This window comes from Taudactylus pleione, unplaced genomic scaffold, assembly GCF_031769625.1.
Source record: "Taudactylus pleione unplaced genomic scaffold, aTauple2 ptg000001l, whole genome shotgun sequence".
NCBI lineage: Eukaryota > Metazoa > Chordata > Amphibia > Anura > Myobatrachidae > Taudactylus > Taudactylus pleione.
Window position 1 is genome coordinate 1,674,272 of NW_028284404.1, and position 20,183 is coordinate 1,694,454.

A 20,183-nucleotide genomic window follows, 5' to 3' on the forward strand; every position below is an offset into this window, starting at 1 on the left:
TCTACCATCACGCCCCCGCACCACCCCATGAGCCCCATCACGTCCCCCGTCCTGTTATATAACCTATGCTCCCTCCCTCTGTATGCTCTGCCAGCTACAGTCCCACCAGCCCCTATTATCTTATCATTATGCTCTCCCTCTAGTCTATGAGCTCTAATTAGCGCCACCATCTACCCTCTGTCTCACAGCTGCCGTCCTTCACCAACCTTGTATGTACTTGTGCTGTATTGTAGGTGTAAGTTGTATTTTGTATGATTTATATCTCTGGCACTACATTATTATTACTTATTTATGAACAGTTATATATATATATTCCCTATCACTTGGAGACACATTACTGCAGGGTTAATTATTTTAAATTTTTTGGCAAAAGCAAATTAACCTGCCAGTGTGTTTTTGTGTTTTTGTGTTTTTGTTTTTTGTGTTTTTTGGAGTGTGGGATGAAACCTGAGGAAACCCACCTAAACACAAGGAGAACATGCAAACTCTACACTCATAGTGGCTTGATCAGGAATCGAACTCAGGACATTATTGCATGATGACACTCATTTTAAACATGTATTGCTGGAGGTGACACACATATAAATAGCACATCTTACAGATAACCTCTTGTCTTGCTTCCACAGAATGCATTTTCTGCGGCCGTGCAGAGAATGACGTGGCCAAATTTGGAGATTTGCTAACTAATAGCAAAGAGAAACTGACCGTCCACCACTACTGCCTGGTATATATGCTAATAAATGATTGACGAACATCAGTATACATACACACACAGGGTGGGACTGGCCCACAGGGGTATAGGGGAAATCCCCGGTGGGCCCCACTGTCTGAAAGCCCCACCCCCTCCTCTAGGCGTCATGCTCCAGACTGTGCACTGAATTGTACATTGTTACTATATTAGAGGGTCAGTTACCTTGTGGAGCAGGACCCCTGATAAACATCAGTTCATGATTCACTTCTATAGAAACTACATCAAGATTTGCCTAATGGTTAGCTAAGCAAATGTGGCAGCTGTCCACACCCCCTCTATTGGATGACCACACCTCTTTGTTGGATGACCACACCCCCTCTGTCGGATAGGCCCCTATCACTGCTTTTCCCTGGTGAGCCCTTTATGCCCCAGTACGACACAATATATATATATATTTCCTCCATTTTTAACTTTAGACATAGTGAATATTTTTTTGCGGAATCTTCCCCTAAGGATATGTAGATATCTGCACAGTTAATGCTAAATGCAGGAAACAGTGTAACAATGTACTCCCAGTAATAACACGGGAATATACGCTACAGACACAAGTGTATCACATTGTTATTGGGAATGCAGTACAGGTGTTAGCTCAGTGATTATACCCATAAGTACATCTCCCCTCTCTCTCTGATCCAGCTGCTATCCACCGGTATGCCGCAAAGAGGCAGAGACAGCCAAGGATTCTACGGCTTCCTCTTCACGGACGTGCGGAAGGCAGCGAGACGGGCAGCAGAGATGGTGAGGGGGATGATCATGGTGATACCTCCTCATGTTGTATGACCGGCGCCCAGGAAACATTCTCTTCTCATGTTACAGGAAAACCGAATTACACATATTGTGCCTGATCCTGAGTACACACATCGTCTAGTGTGTACCCAGCATAAAGTTGGGTACACACTAGGTCGACAACCTATCAGCCTAAACCTGTCCCTCCCTCCCCACAGCCTAAACCTGTCCCTCCCTCCCCACAGCCTAAACCTGTCCCTCCCTCCCCACAGCCTAAACATGTTCCTCCCTCCCCGCAGCCTAAACCTATGCCTCCCTCCCCACAGCCTAAACCTGTCCCTCCCTCCCCGAAGCCTAAACCTCTCTTCCCTTCCCCCCTGCAGCTTAAACCTAGCCCTCCCCCAAGTGCCTAATCCTAACCCCTAGCACCCTCCCCCTATCACGCAATACTTACCGTCGGGATGCCGGTGGTTGGGATGCTGGTGCCGGGTACTAAATGGTGTCTGGATTCCAGCACTGGCATTCTGAGCGCCGGCTTCCCGACAGCTGGGAAATAAACTACATCCCATTATATATAGTGGGGAACCTCCTTACACCCATTGTTCTTCTCTTACTCACTATTGTCATTTGTCATTTATAATGTTTGCAGACCTGCACAGTGTGTAAGGAACCGGGAGCATCCATCCACTGCAGCAGGAAGGGCTGCACAGAGAACGTGCACTTCCCATGTGGCCAGGAGAAGGGCTTCATCTCCCAGTATGCCGAGCAGTTTCCGTGAGTAATCCATTTACTTCTAGGTATTGGCTACATCCCATTAGTTATAGCTAAAGTGCATTAAGTGCGAGAAATGCCATGTGCAATGTACGTGATATCATACTGTATTATTGGAGAATGTGGACGTGGGGATAAAGACTAAATATATAGATGATAGAGACCTGGCATTGAGCGTCGGGGAAAGGGGTGGTAACAAAACTTTGCTTTTGGGTGGATTGTTTAGTCTTTAAATGTAGAAGAGGTCACACATGGGGTGACAGCAGGAGGTAGCTCTATGGGAGAACATGCAGTTACAGAGGCTCTATTGATGTTTCCTTTGAAGTACTCACAATTTGTACTCTTACATTGTTCCCTTATAGATCATTTTGCACAAAGCATCGGCCCTTTCAGAAGGCTAAGCCACAGGAAGACCCCAGTGCATGCACCATCTGCCTGGAAGATCTGACACCTTCTCCATCTTATGAGGTGATTAAATGCCCCTGCTGCAAACATACCTGGCTCCACAGGACCTGCGTGCAGGTAAGTTCTCACGTTACTACTTACTCCTCACCGGGACAGACTCTTATCGGAGCCAGTGTCTTGGCCAAAATAATCTTGATAAATTGCCCCAAAAGTGCGATGAGATAAGCAGGAGGTGAGCCAGGAGGAGCCCCATGGAGTGGAGGGATTAGAGGAGAATGGGGGGTGGTCACCAATATCAAATGCTGCCCTGAGGTCATGGGATATAAGAATAGTGAACTGGCCATGAGGAGGCCACCAGTGATTGTGGGGGGAATGAAGGGACCCAAAGCCTGATTGGAGAGGACCTAGGAGGGATTGGGAGGAGGGGAATGAGGTGCTGTCATTGTACACCAATCGCTCGCAGGGGCTTAGGGGTAAGGGGAGGACAGATGGGACACTACATATATCGCTCTGCATTTTATGGGTGATCTAATGCAGAAGCTGATAACTGTGTCCACTCTTTATACTGTATATGATGTTTTATGACACATGATGATGCTGCCTGACATTAGGCTGGTGTCTTATACTCACTCAGTCAGCTCTTGTGCAGGACTTTTGCTTTATAGCTGTAAGTATGTTATATATATATATATATATCTCCAAATGACAGCCAGCACACGCTGTATATATCAGTGCGGCTTTGTCTGTGGTGACGCCTCATTGGTGCTCAATGAACACCAAATCCACATCCAAAGTAGTTGCACAAAAGCAGAGGTCACTCACCAGGACTTCTCTTCATAGTGGTAAAACACCTTCTTTACTTGTCACAGCATTGGTGCAATAATCAAGAAGGTCGATGTTTCCACCGCAAAAACGCTGTCTTTTTCAAGACACCACCAGTGCATAGGACAGGACACGTATATATATATATATTAATTAATTCGAACCTCTAACTGTACATTTATTACAGATGCAGGCACTAAGCGCAGGAAAGTATTACCTGAAGTGTCCCATATGCCAGAATATGGAGTGCTTCCAGAAGGAGATGGTACGGATGGGCATCTACATTCCTCACAGGTATATTATATAACTGTTTTATTTACCTTTAACATAATACTGTAGAATCCGGCACCACCCTCACCCTCATCCCTCACTGGGCGCATCGCTAAACGGATGGGCCGACCAGGGGCATAATGAGGCTGGAGGGGACCACGTGCAGATGTCTGTGAGCCACACCCCCCCCTGACAATACATGTCAGTATTCTGGCATTATACTTGGAAATGTGGTGTCAGCTACACTTATCTGGTGATCACGCCAGAAACTTGGTGCCGGCGCCACTTTGCATAATAACAGAGTAATGTTGCTGGGCAGCAGCGGGATGGACTGTACATAGGTAACTGAGATGGCTGCAAGGAGTGCACTGTGTGTCCCCTGCACCCATTATAGAGACGCCGCTGGTGCCGATACATGTACATAGCTTACACGGGGAAGTGACCGCTCACTTCTGTGGTTGTTCACCTTGTATTTCATACTAATGTAATGCTATAAGCAACATGTGCCCAATACTAATGTAATGCTATAAGCAACATGTGCCCAATACTAATGTAATGCTATAAGCAACATGTACACAATACTAATGTAATGCTATAAGCAACATGTGCCCAATACTAATGTAATGTTATAAGCAACATGTGCCCAATACTAATGTAATGCTATAAGCAACATGTGCCCAATACTAATGTAATGCTATAAGCAATATGTGCCCAATACTAATGTAATGTTATAAGCAACATGTGCCCAATACTAATGTAATGCTATAAGCAACATGTGCCCAATACTAATGTAATGCTATAAGCAACATGTGCCCAATACTAATGTAATGCTATAAGCAACATGTGCCCAATACTAATGTAATGCTATAAGCAACATGTGCACAATACTAATGTAATGCTATAAGCAACGTGTGCCCAATACTAATGTAATGCTATAAGCAACATGTGCCCAATACTAATGTAATGCTATAAGCAACATGTGCCCAATACTAATGTAATGCTATAAGCAACATGTGCCCAATACTAATGTAATGCTATAACCAACATGTGCCCAATACTAATGTAATGAAATTCATCAGTTCATTATTAAGCAAGTGGCCAAATGCAGTCATCTGTAGATGCCGCTATGGTTCTATGGGGGGAGTCAGAGGTGGGCACTGTACTGATTTGGTGACAAATGACGAGGGTTTCTGTTATGTGCATGCATCGGTGCCACATTGTGCATCTGCGGTGATGGCGTTGCCGCTCCGGTCGAGTTATGTTGCTACTCGCAGTAACACCACAGTGTAGGTAACACTTGCAGTAACACCACAGTGTAGGTAACACTCGCAGTAACACCACAGTGTATGTAACACTCGCAGTAACACCACAGTATAGGTAATACTCGCAGTAACACCACAGTGTAGGTAACACTCGCAGTATCACCACAGTGTAGGTAACACTCACAATAACACCATAGTGTAGATAACACTCGCAGTAACACCACAGTGTAGGTAACACTTACAGTAACACCATAGTGTTGGTAACACTCGCAGTAACACCACAGTGTAGGTAACACTCGCAGTAACACCACAGTGTATGTAACACTCGCAGTAACACCACAGTGTAGGTAACACTTGCAGTAACACCACAGTGTAGGTAACACTCGCAGTAGCACCACAGTGTAGGTAACACTCGCAGTAACACCACAGTGTAGATAACACTCGCAGTAACACCACAGTGTAGGTAACACTCGCAGTAACACCACAGTGTAGGTAACACTCGCAGTAACACCACAGTGTAGGTAACACTCGCAGTAGCACCACAGTGTAGGTAACACTCGCAGTAACACCACAGTGTAGGTAACACTCGCAGTAACACCACAGTGTATGTAACACTCGCAGTAACACCACAGTGTAGGTAACACTTGCAGTAACACCACAGTGTAGGTAACACTCGCAGTAGCACCACAGTGTAGGTAACACTCGCAGTAACACCACAGTGTAGATAACACTCGCAATAACACCACAGTGTATGTAACACTCGCAGTAACACCACAGTGTAGGTAACACTTGCAGTAACACCACAGTGTAGGTAACACTCGCAGTAGCACCACAGTGTAGGTAACACTCGCAGTAACACCACAGTGTAGATAACACTCGCAGTAACACCACAGTGTAGGTAACACTCGCAGTAACACCACAGTGTAGGTAACACTCGCAGTAGCACCACAGTGTAGGTAACACTCGCAGTAACACCACAGTGTAGGTAACACTCACAGTAGCAGGGGAAGAAATATGGGAGACAATGGAGGTGCCTGCCGCCGGGCTCCAGCTCTGAAGGGGCACCTCCTCCTTTGTCAACAACATATTCACCCCACTTAGGGCTATAACTATGTACCCAGAGAGTACCGTCACAGCCGCCCAATACATGGCACCCCTTCCCGGCACCTCAGAAGCCACCATACATTAGTGGAGAGCTCCATGTCAGACAATTAGCTGCTACCTTCATCTGTCTATAGCCTGTCTGCATGTGAATTGCTACATTACAGTGTCAGCGGCTGTGATGGGGGGCTACCAAATTATAACTTGCCTCCGGGCATCTGGGATGAATTTCCGCCACTGCGCAGTAGGAAAATCACCGGGAAAATGGCTGCTGCGCCATTTTGCTGGTGACCTGCGCATGTGCAGTAGACTCTGGCTCAGACTAGTGCCAAGAGTCTACTGCTGCGCTCAGGGCACTGCCGGCCACTGGGTGGAGAGGAGGAGGCACCGGACGGAGACTGCACACAGGCCCCTCCTACTTAATATGCCCCTGTTCGCTGGCCTAGGCAGCTTAGTTGTGCTGTACATTCTGAGCAATAGTGTTTCTCAGATGTACGATGGTCCAATGCGATGTTCCTGATTTTGATCCGATGCTGCATTTTAGGATGCGTACAGTGGATCTGAGAAGCCAGCAGTTGGCATCTCATTTAAGAAAATGGCACCTGCAACATTTATATAATTTATGAGTTCTGCTCTGACCAATGACGCAACATCGATCATTCTTGCGTCCCCCTGAGAATCAGGCCTATGACTGCGGTCATGTTCCAACTGTTCTAACAGACTCCAGTGACGCTTAGCGAGATGCTAAACTCAGCCATCTTGTCCAATTTGCCAAACACTGACCCTATAATTCCTCACAGTAACTACAGAGGTGACCTCTCTATGGCAGCTGTTACACCCTGTGCCCCAGCTCACACACTCTCCTTTCATTGTAGAAAGTGTTACAGCTTCTTCCTACAGCTATAACTGATAGCCAGCCAGGTGTGCAATCATAGTGTCAGCCGCTCCAACATCTATGTATTACGGCTGGGAGAGTTTTGTCTTCTATCTCTTATATATAGGTCATGGCATTTGTCACGGTGCTGTACACCCAATGCCAGGCCCAGGTTCCCCGGCCAGATTTGTAGATGTGATGCCTGGTACACATGGAGACAGATTTACTTGTGGGGGATCAGGGACCTGGTACAGTGTCCAAATGTCATTTACTCTCTGCCATCTGTGCTGGTCAGTAGTGGTGCATGTAGGTGCCCATTGCTGCCTGGTTATATTGTCATGTGTCTGGCAAGGTGTAGAAAGAACCATGTGAGACAGACAGAATACAGACCTCAGTGTACGTCAGTGACATTATATCACATTAACCTTACAGAGATGCAGCGTGGGAGCGTGAGGACAACGCTTACAGAGAGCTACTGCAAGTGCACCAGAGGTGTGATGTGGAACCCTGCCTGTGTGACAGAGGAAGAACCCACAGTGAGAGTGGAGGGTAAATTGGATTCAATTAAACATTTCTACATTACTGAACCTAACACCAATCTTAGAGCCGTAACCAGACATTTTACACCCCCCCCAAATAATCATCATTTGATGGCATTTGCTCTCTCTCTCCACCCCACACTATATATATATATTTTGATTTGTGCCTTTTATCCTCCACCAATGCCCGGGTTGTAGGCAGAATGAAGGAAGTCGGGCGACGTATCATCCTTTGCGCTTAGTTAGCGCTCTGGTGCTGCTCAGATGGACATGGTTACGGTGACATGCTGGGGCAGCGACACTGCCTTTCGTGACTTATCTCGCTATATGTCCGGTGCCCTGTAGTACAGTATATAACGCCTTTGTATTTCAGGAGTGTTTCTTTTTTAAATATTTATTAAACTCCCCTACATATTACACCGTGTTTACATCTTATAAGCTGCCACATTGTCTGATCATCCCTAATATACAATAAAACCTTTAGTACCTGAGGTTCTCCATCTCTTCCAGAAACACGACGCTCTCTTACTCAGGGTTATAGCTCCAGCTTTAGGGAAGAGATTTATCCTATGTGTTTCCCCTTTCAGTGATTGGTGCATAATCCGCTGCCAGTGCTGCGGAGCATCCAGAACCCACCTCACCTGCTCTGCCCTGACATCGGTGGAGTGCACCTGGGCATGTGCTGACTGTACATCTATCCTGGAGAGACCTGAGGATGAGGAAGGTGAGTACTGTCCCCGGCTACTTACTGTAATATACATTATTATGTGTGGCTAGTATGGTGTCTAAGAGCATAAATTATATTTCACTAAAGAGGTAGAATGAGAAATAATGGAAACTCTCATTAAGTAACAATTATTTTATATTATGGCAAGATACATTTATTAAACCTTTCTATATATAGCATGTATTACTTGGGCTGTCAGTATGTGATGTAATATGTACCACTTACTGTATGACCATAAGGTGGGTAGAGATGCAGAGGAGACAAATCTGAGGAAGGTGCCCCAGTTATTTAGAACCCTGCTAACAACAGTGATCACTTCCCACCATAACATTTGGATAAAGGAACATTTCTACACGTGGCCGATGTCTTCTACTGTTACATGCAGTGGGGTGTGACTGACTTCTTTCCCCTGTGCTGCCCTACCAGTCATTTATATTACATAATATTGTGCCTGGGGCAAGTGGAATGAAGTAATCTGTCCTCATCGTGTCAGACACTCAGGGGTATATTTACTAAAGTGAGAGTTTTTAGAAGTGGAGATGTTGCCCATAGCAACCAATCAGATTCTACTTAACATGTAACCAGCACCTTCTAGAAGATAATAACTACAATCTGATTGGTTGCTATGGGCAACATCTCCACTTCTAAAAACTCTCACTTTAGTAAATTTACCCCCCAATGTCTGAGCTGGAAGTATCTATACAACTCTGTAGCTGGGAGCTTAGATTGGTCACATGGAAGTTAGTAGGATGTGGGAGAGTGACCGGCTCTCCCAGCTGTGCAGGGGACTCCCTAATATTGAGTTTCCAGGATGTTTCGGGTGACTTTGGAAAATATGTTAAATTGGTTCATGATCAAATTGCTCTAAAATGGATCTAATAAGCTTTAGCCTCCTACAGTCACACCACACACCGTGGGCACATATATGTGACTTTAAATGCACTCGCCTACTGCATGTTATCATAATATAAAACATGTATTTCAGGGCTGGACCTGCATCATTTTTACTGACAACCTCCATAAGTTTTACTGAAATTCATATTTATGTGTGGCCCTTTTCTTGTTACAACAACCTTAGGCTACCGGGACATTGTAGGATGCATAAACGTATCAATAACAGTGTTGTGTCTCTTTCTGATTGCAGAGTCACCGGCAGAGTCACCAATGCCATCTACAAGCAGCGCATGTGAACCACCTGCCATAACACCGGCAGAGTCACCAATGCCATCTACAAGCAGCGCATGTGAACCACCTGCCATAACACCAGCAGACGAGACCTGTGCCCCCGTTAGAGGATACAAAATTGTAACAACAAGGAGATGCAGGAGATCTCCCTACCAGCTCCGGAACCCCCGGCAGTAACATCAGCAGGGAGATAAGGTATAACACATCAACAATGTATAGGAGGACAGGGACAAGGTCTACACCAGATGGTCACGATGCAATAGGTCACTAGGGACAAAAGGTCAACAGGTACAATATGTCAATAGTATAGAAGGTCGACAGGGTTTAAAAGGTCACCAGGTTCAAACAGTTGACACACATGGTCAACATTTTTTTTTTTACTTTAACCCTTATGTGCGGTCACTAGGCATTGGCCATACTATAGCACAGAGCCATCCTTCCAGTGGAAGTGTCATTGTCATGTAGACTGACCTCCGCGCTCGCACACAGCATGCAGACGCAGATGGGGGGCCTGTGTTAGACGTAGCATTTGCAGCCAGCATGGGGTGGGTGTAAGTCCTGATACTAATGATGATGGCTATGGATGGAAATACAGTGGGTGGCCCTGTTTTCCACATGCAGACACACGGATGTTCAGCATAAACAGGCAGAGGCTTGCATTAGCAGAATGTATTAGGCAGACCGCCATGGCCGGATGGCAGAATCAGGACCTATGTGCCTGGCCAGCCTGGGCTTTGTAGTGTAACTCCCTCTTCAGTGTCCAGTGGCTCAAGTAGGTTCCATCAATCGCAACAGGTGTGTTTCCTTTTACTTCCCTGACAGAGAGGTGACGATCACCCAGCCCCAGGCGCTATAATCACACAGTTATAGTATTAAAAAACAGTTTTATTAGACTGGAGCATTTCTAGTCCATATCACCAGGGGCTGGCTGGCAACTTTCAGCCTGGGGGGCAGATGCAAGCAAGTGTCCAGGCTTTTCTACCAGTGCATGCATCTGGAATAATGGTCTGTAAGTGTGGTTTGCCTAATATGGGTGTGGTTTGCCTAATGTGGGTGCAGTTTGCCTAATGTGGGTGCGGTTTGCCTAATGTGGGTGTGGTTTGCCTAATGTGGGAGCGGTTTGCCTAATGTGGGTGCGGTTTGCCTAATGTGGGTGCAGTTTGCCTAATGTAGGTGTGGTTTAAAAAGTTATTGAAATCAGTGAAAAATTGTTATGACAACGGACTATAAATAAATACATCATATACCAGCCTCATTTTACTAAGCTGAACTATTCTAGTGACCGACACACAATACAGGGAGCACTCTAGTGACCGATACACAATACAAGGACCACTCTAGTGATCGATAAACAATGCAGGAACTATTCTAATACAAAGCAGGGACCATTCTACTGCATATGTAAAAAATACTAATCTCTTTTTCCTCCACTAGGGGGCACAGGGATGAGACACACATCAGGAGCCGCAAGCCGCAGCCGGTGCTCATCGGGGGAAGCAAGGTAAGCAGGTATGCTGGGAGTTGTGGGTTAGCAGCTTTCACCACCAGAACAGGAGACCTCTGGCACCTCTATGGGTGCTGGCAGTGGGGGCTCCCAGTCTAACCACACTCACCACTTTTATATGGAGCAGGGGCTGCTTCATAGCAGTGGCGGCCATGTTCCCTGAGAGTTATATTTAGAAAAGGGATAAGGAGTTGTTGGTGGTGGGTGCACAAATAGAAATAAATATTAAATAAAATATAACTTTTATTGGTTAATACCTAAAATAGATGTACCCTATTGGAAAGGGAATAAACAGTGAAATATAAGGATTAAAATTGATATCAAACAAAACACACATATACATAAAAAGGGAGGCAGATCCACTGATGTATTGTTGCACGGGGTGTAACTACACCCAATTGACTATAAATGTTAATAAATCATTTAATCATATATATATGTCAAGATTACAAATTGTTCCTATCTATTATAGATGCTATGTATACCAGCGGCATGAGTAAATATTGCATCCAATATAATAGTATTGACACACCAACTTTATTAGAGGCGGAAATTCATATATAATTCCCCTGTTAGTTGTAAATAGGGACTCTTTATAATGGTGGTTTGTCAGTCTTAACACCGGGTTATCACTGTGTTCTTATACTGATCTATTATCAAATGGGTAGTAGCAATCTCATTGTAACACACTCATGTAATACACTGAGGTTCATTGTGTGGGGGAATATATAGGAGCAGAATATTAATTTATAACCACAATTCCCCAAATGATTATCTTTAATATTTATAGCATATCCTTGTTGGATTAGTGTGACAGCACGTTTATCATGCTACTAACTTAATTGTTGTAGTGGGCCAGTTGTTACCAGTTCACAACAGTAGCAGCAGATTGCTACTATCAGTTATACTATATGCAAGTGAAAAGTGATTCAGGTTTTATAAGTATCACGCTGTGTGTCATAAATCTGCTTAGGGTACACAACAGCTCCCAACATAGCAGTCTCAATTTATCAATTCTATTACTTATGCTGGGCATACACGGCAAGATAAAATTTCTGTCAGACCGACAGACATTTTATCTGGCCGGCTGCCAGCCGCAGATATCCGCGCATACACTGTGAGAGAAATCTCACAGTGTATAGCCCGACATCCGCGCTCCGCCCCCGGGGGAGGACACATTTCCCTGTTCCTTCCGTAGTAAGGAACACAGGAAATGTCCATCTGTCGGCTGCGCTGGGCATACACTGCCCGATGTGGCCGACAGTTACCGGGTAAATATCGCATTGGACGGGCATGCTGGACAATCCAGCATGCCCGACTGAGCAATATTTAACCTTCAGTCACCACCCCCCACGCTACAATTATCGCGGCGATCCGCCGATATCGGGCAGAACGTCCCGATAATTGCAGCGTGTATGGCCAGCATTAGAGACTGAATGACATACTAATCTGCAACAATCTATTTTATGCATTTAGTATCAATTTGTTAGAGTCTGACACAGTGCATACTGTCATTATATTCAGTGTTACACTGTGTGAGGTCCAAATGTTCAGGTCACACAACACATTGTGGTATATTGATGTCAGCTTATTAGCTTTAATAACACAGCTGACCATATATTGCTCTATAACAATGTGTCCTATTCTGCAGTATCAGCCTGTTGGTAATTATCGACTATGCAGAATATTATCCTGAGGTAGTTGGACCTAATACATGCTGCTACATAGCATCTTTCAGTCAAAAAGGTGTAGACATATTATCCCTTTCAACAAACAACAAACAACATGGAGCTGCCAGTGACGCCGACGCGCGCGTTTCACTATAAGCAGCTTTTTCAAAGCTGAACCCGATTGTTCAGCTCGACCAGCTATTTATTCTAGTTTGAAACTCCAATCATGTTGGTATCCCATGTCACATGGTATCCCCATCCAATAGGGGATAGCCCTCATCAGTAGTCACATGTATTATCACATGATTCATGCAGTGAGTCATAGAAACTACTGCCGATCATGTGATCGGAATTACGGCCAATGGGAAAGGGGGTGTGTTCATTCATCTGTGTTGTAAACACATTACTAAAATGAGCCGTCCGTCTAGTAACTGGGAGGTAAACAGTGATGTTCGATTTAAAACTTATTAGTGTCAATAGAAAAACAAGTCATAGACATATTACTGCCAATCATATAAACATATTGCTGAAACGAGCAGTCCATAAGGTAACTGGTAAGTGCACATTGATAATCAATTAAAACCTCTAAATATCAATAAAGAGGTGAGTCATAAACATTGCTGCCAATCGTATCATCGAAATACCAGCCAATAGGAAAGGGGGTATGTTCATTCATCTGTTTTATAAATAGATTGCTAAAACGAGTCATTCGTTTAATAATTAGTAAGTGGGCAATAATTTTCAGTTTAAAACCCATAAATATCATTAGGGATCTATATATTTATGATTGAAAAAGCACAAAATATAAACATAACATTAAAAATAGGAGAATTTATTTATTGGTGTGTTGCAAGTGACCAATGTGATACTTATATGATTCCCTTGATAAATATAAACAAGAAGAAGGGATAAATAAGTGGGATGTAAATAAAATTATCATATTATGGATGTGTTGATAAAAGTGCAAGCTTGAGTGAGGTAGTCATTAGTGAGGAAAAATACTGACAACATGATAAAAACTAATTGTGAAAAGAAAAAAAGGAGGGGAAATGTAAAAAAAATAACTAAATTATATGTGATACAGAGACTGCTTTATTTCTTGAATCAATTACTCAATTCTATAGTAGTATACAATTAAATTCTATCCATATAGACTCAATGGTGCTTGTTAAATGCATCATAATAAATCATTGCTGTACAATCAATGTTTACATACTATCTCATTGAATTGTGTTCATACCATATGATATTATGGGTGATAGTTCATAATGAGCCACTTCTAATGTTAGCAATGTCCCCAATCTCCTATATTATAGGGATGGTATCCATGATCTTTAAGAATTGAAGGGAGTCATTCACATAATATTATAGGTGGTAAAGCAGGAATAACAACTTCCTTCTTAATGGTAATGATGTCCCTAATTCACCATGTTGGAAAGATAATATATAAATGGTTTTAAAAAATGAAAGAAATGGGGCATAGCTGTTTGCTTCATTTAGCCCTCCCGGGTACAAGCTGATCATTAGGAAGATCATTTTAGTTTCCCATTTCAACAACTCATGATCCAAGTCTCCTCCTCTATTAATATTCTGCTCCTATATATTCCCCCACACAATGAACCTCAGTGTATTACATGAGTGTGTTACAATGAGATTGATACTACCCATTTGATAATAGATCGGGCTAAGAACACAGTGATAACCCGGTGTTAAGGCTGATAAACCACCATTATAAAGAATTCCCTACTTACAACTAACAGGGGATTTATATATGAATTTCCCCCTCTAATAAATTTGGTGTGTCAATACTATTATATTGGATGCAATATTTACTCATGCCGCTGGTATACATAGCATCTATAATAGATAGGAACAATTTGTAATCTTGACATATATATATGATTAATTGATTTATTAACCTTTATAGTCATTTAGGTGTAGTTACACCCCACGCAAAAATACATCAGTGGATCTGCCTCCATTTTTATGTATATGTGTGTTTTGTTTGATATCAATTTTAATCCTTATATTTCACTGTTTATTCCCTTTCTAAAAGGATAGATCTATTTTAGGTATATTTTATTTAATATTTAATTCTATTTATGTGCCCACCACCAACAACTCCTTATCCCTTTTCTAAATATATGCTCTTACTTAGTTGATTAGGGCTGCACCCCCATCATTTTATGAACTATTGAGTTAAGATTATATAGGGGTTCATAACCAATATTAGTAGTGTGCAGATACCTTCCCCTCTTCCTTTTCCCCTTTTTTTTTCATCCCTGAGAGTTATGCCAGATGGGGGAGGCTGGAGATTCCCTTTTTACCCCTCCCCCACCCCTAGGGGTGTGCTTTCCCTATGCAGCCATTAAGCCCCAAGCAGATCCTCCCTTCTCTCCTCCCCCTCCTAGACCCTGAGCAGCCATTTTATAACATTGCCTGCCCCAGCATTGGAGAGAGAACCCGGGCTCCTGCCTCCTCTGATAGGCTGCTCCCACTTATCTCATTGCTCCTTCCTGCTGGTTAGGCTGGATTGTTGAGCTTATTTAGCCCACATTTTTCTGCATTGAGAGGTTGGTGTGTCTGTGAGTAAGTGTACGTTACTTGTGTGTCTGTACCTGCTGTTACTGGTCACTGAGAAACACCCCTTGCAGGGGCAGCTTGTGTATGTGTGTATATATATATACATGGGTCTCGAGAGGCCATCTTCTCCAGCAGCCTACACTATGCTCCTGCAGATAAGAATGGTCATAGTCTACTTTACTCTACAAGGCCTAACTTACCTAAATGATACAATGGCTAAGTGACATCAGGAGGTATACTATCAGGCATACCAGCTATGTGTGTTATACATACACTGCATAGCTGACTTTCACACAATATTTTTGTGGACGGTTACCCTACCAGATAACTCTGGATAAGGTACTTATTTCCAGGTATCCCTGAGGGAGGTCCATACACTTATCCAGGGTATGTCTCGGGTACTACATTTTATGCAGATTGGACTCCTCCCCCTCTAAAGACACTAGTATTGGTGACTGGTCCCCTTTGCAGCACAAGAGCGTTCCCTCCCTTAAGGGGACAGCTTTGGGATGTCCCACAGTCTCCAATGTCCCCCATGGCATGAAAGAGAAAATAGGATTTTTGTTCTTACCTATAAAATCCTTTTCTCTGAGTCCATGTGGGACATGGGGTCACACGACCTTACTCCACTGGCTGGTTAGGGGTTGGTTCTGGCACCTATTCGGTCAAATGGTTCTACCCCTGCTTGTAACTGGTTCTGTGTGCCTGGTTCTTTCCTCCTCTCCTCCTACTCTCCCTGTCCTTGGCCTTTTGTTAGTATTAACTGGATGCATGAGGCAGGGGGTGGGGTATAGGGGAGGAGGAGCCTGTGCTGCTGCTTTAAACTTAACTCTTTGGTGCCCAGGCTCCTCCAGCTCCAGCTATACCCAGGGGCTCTAGTGTCCCCCATATGGATTCAGAGAAAAGGATTTTACAGGTAAGAACAAAAATCCAGTTTTAGTACCCACTATGATTTTATGTTGTGATCTAGTACTGGAGATCTTATGGATTCCATTTGCAAGATTGATGGGTGGCTGCTATATAGAACCAGTAAGAGATCGGGGCGAGGTGAGCAGTGGGCAGTATGAGGTGACCCGTGTCCCTGTACTAATAGACTAATAATAGCTAATCGCTAGAATTGTTAGGAGCATAGCTAGTGCCACTAAAAGATACTGATTTTACACTTATTCTAGTGGCCTTAAAGATTCTGCTCTCAGGGTCATATCACGTGGAACGTTTATCACCATCCTTCTTCCTGGTTATTGTAGAACCCTCCCATACTACAGAGCCCAATGGACGGACAGTGTTGTCATTCCAGATGTTATCTGTCATCCTAAATAGGACACAAAATGTAACTCCAACATCATTTCTCTGTAACATCACCTCTGCGAGTGACCTGTTTTACTACAGCTCCGTTCTCCTGCTTATGGGTATTTGTGTTACAGAACATTTGCTGTTGGCTCCATGATATCAGTAAGATCTGTAGATACTTGTGAGCGGGTCTGAATCAGGCCCATTGTGCGGATATTAGGTGTGTAATGGATGCAATGTACAGCTCAGTGCAAGTTCACTTTATGTAAAAGGGCTTCTCTGTGTACATTTATTTTCCCAACCCAACCCACTTTCCAAAATAGCTATAATCGCCTAATAACCATAGTAATCACCTAATAACCATAGTAAGCACCTAATAACCAAAGCCCACAGCTGACCATTACCGGCTCTGCAGTGCTATATGTCTGTCTCCACTGTGTATACATGTCAGAGACACTTTAAGGCTTGTTTACAATATGTGAGGTTCCTTTGCATTATCTATATGGCACAGTCATGGCGCTCTGACCACTTACACCATGACATAACTCTGTTAGGTGGGCGCTGTCCCCAGACCTCAGCCTTGTCAGATCATGTCTACGCATCACAGGCTGGGTTTCAGCAAATCCGTTCTGCCGGCTGCCGGCTGTGGTGTGACATGGTCCTTGTGGTTATACTGGTGCATCATGCGGTACATGGGCAGTTACATGCTGGGTGCAGAAACCATTCTATAAAGATAAAACAGTGGAATTCTCAGAAGCCTGGCTACACATATACAGTAATAAGTGTCTCTATTGGGTGGAAGTGTTTAATGATGAACAGTGAGAAATCTGACTACTGTTATGTGTTGTCTGCAGACTCTGTGTATGTGGAGCCTCAGCTGAAACCCGATGAACACGGAAATGATACAACGGCGACAGAATCTGTGCCCGAGGAGGAGGATGGTGGTGATGATCCTTATTATGGTGGCGCTAATGGTGATGACAACAACAACACTCATGATGATGACAGCAACAACACTCATGATGATGACGACAACAAAATCATGATGACGACAACAACAATACTCATGATGATGAAGACAACAATACTCATGATGATGATGACAACAATGCTCATGATGATGATGACAACAAAGCTCATGATGATAATTAGAACAATTCCCATGATGATGATAACAACAATGCTCATGAGGATAATGACAACAATGCTCATGATGATGATGATGACGACAATGCTCATGATGATGATAACAATATTGCTCATGATGATAATGACAACAATGCTCATGATAATGATGACAACAATGCTCATGATAATGATGACAACAATGTTCATGATGATAATGACAACAATGCTCATGATAATGATGACAACAATGATCATGATGATAACAACAATGCTCATGAGGATAATGACAACAATGCTCATGATGATGATGATGATGATGATGATGATGATGACAATGCTCATGATGATGATAACAATATTGCTCATGATGATAATGACAACAATGCTCATGATAATGATGACAACAATGCTCATGATAATGATGACAACAATGCTCATGATGATAATGACAACAATGCTCATGATGATAATGACAACAATGCTCATGATGATAATGACAACAATGCTCATGAGGATGATAACACTGCTCATGATGATGATGACAACAATGCTCATGATGATGATGACAACAATGCTCATGATGATGATGACAACAATGCTCATGATGATGATGACAACAATGCTCATGATGATGATGACAACAAAGCTCATGATGATAATTAGAACAATTCTCATGATGATGATGACAACAATGCTCATGAGGATGATGACAACAATGCTCATGATGATGATGAAGATGATGATGACAATGCTCATGATAATGACAACAATATTGCTCATGATGATAATGAGAACAATGCTCATGATAATGACAACAATATTGCTCATGATGATAATGACAACAATGCTCATGATAATGATGACAACAATGCTCATGATAATGATGACAACAATGCTCATGATAATGATGACAACAATGCTCATGATGATAATGACAACAATGCTTATAATGATGATGACAACAATGATCATGATGATGATGACAACAATGCTCATGAGGATAATGACAACAATGCTCATGATGATGATGAAGATGATGACGACAATGCTCATGATGACAAAAATGCTCATGATGATGATGACAACAATGCTCATGATGATGATGACAACAATGCTCATGAGGATAATGACAACAATGCTCATGATGATGATGAAGATGATGACGACAATGCTCATGATGATGACAACAATGCTCATGAGGATGATGACAACATCGGTCATAATGATGATGACAACAATGCTCATGATAACAACAATGCTCATGATGACAATGACAACAATGCTCATAATGATGATGACAACAATGCTTATAATGATGATGACAACAATGCTCATCCCACACCTGATACACAATGATCACTATACACAGGTCACACTGATATCATAAACCTGTTACACACTGATCACTATACACAGGTCACACTGACATCACACACATGATACACACTGATCACTATACACAGGTCACACTGACATCATACACCTGATACACACTGATCACTATACACAGGTCACACTGATATCATACACCTTATACACACTGATCACTATACACAGGTCACACTGACATCATACACCTGATACACACTGATCACTATACACAGGTCACACTGATATCATACACCTGATACACACTGATCACTATACACAGGTCACACTGACATCATACACCTGATAATGCTCATGATGATGATGACAACAATGCTCATGATGATGATGATGATGACAACAATGCTCATGATGATAACAATGCTCATAATGATGATGACAACAATGCTCATTATGATGATGATAACAATTCTCATGATTATGATGACAACAATGCTCATGATGATAATGACAACAATTCTCATGATGATGATAACAATTCTCATGATGATGATGATAACAATGCTCATGATGATGATGATAACAATGCTCATGATGATGATAACAATTCTCATGATGATGATGATAACAATGCTCATGATGATAATGACAACAATGCTCGTGATAATGACAACTGCTCATGATGATAATGACAACAATGGTCATGATGATGATGACAACAATGATCATGATGATGATGACAATAATGCTCATGATGATGATGATAACAATGCTCATGATGATGATGACAACAATGCTCATGATGATGATGATAACAATGATGATGATGATGATGATGATAACAATGCTCATGATGATGATGACAACAATGCTCATGATGATAACGACAACAATGCTCATGATGAAGATGATGGAATTTTCAGAAGCCTGGCTACACATTTATAGTAATAAAGTTTGTTTATTGGGTGGAAGTGTTTAATGATGAACAGTGAGACATCTGAATACGGTTGCGTGTTGCTGTGGGACATGTATTATATAAATCATTACCTTTTTGGTAATTATGATTACTGCATAAAGACTAGTTTTAGTTCTGGTGTCAGAGTCTTGGTCACACTGTGTTGTGACCCCTGACCAGAACAAATGGGTATTGGGCCTGATTCAGAGTCAGCGGCGTTTGGGGGTGGATTTGTTAATGAGTATACCAATATAATTTTGAGCTATGTATGAACATATTTATTAGTGTGCA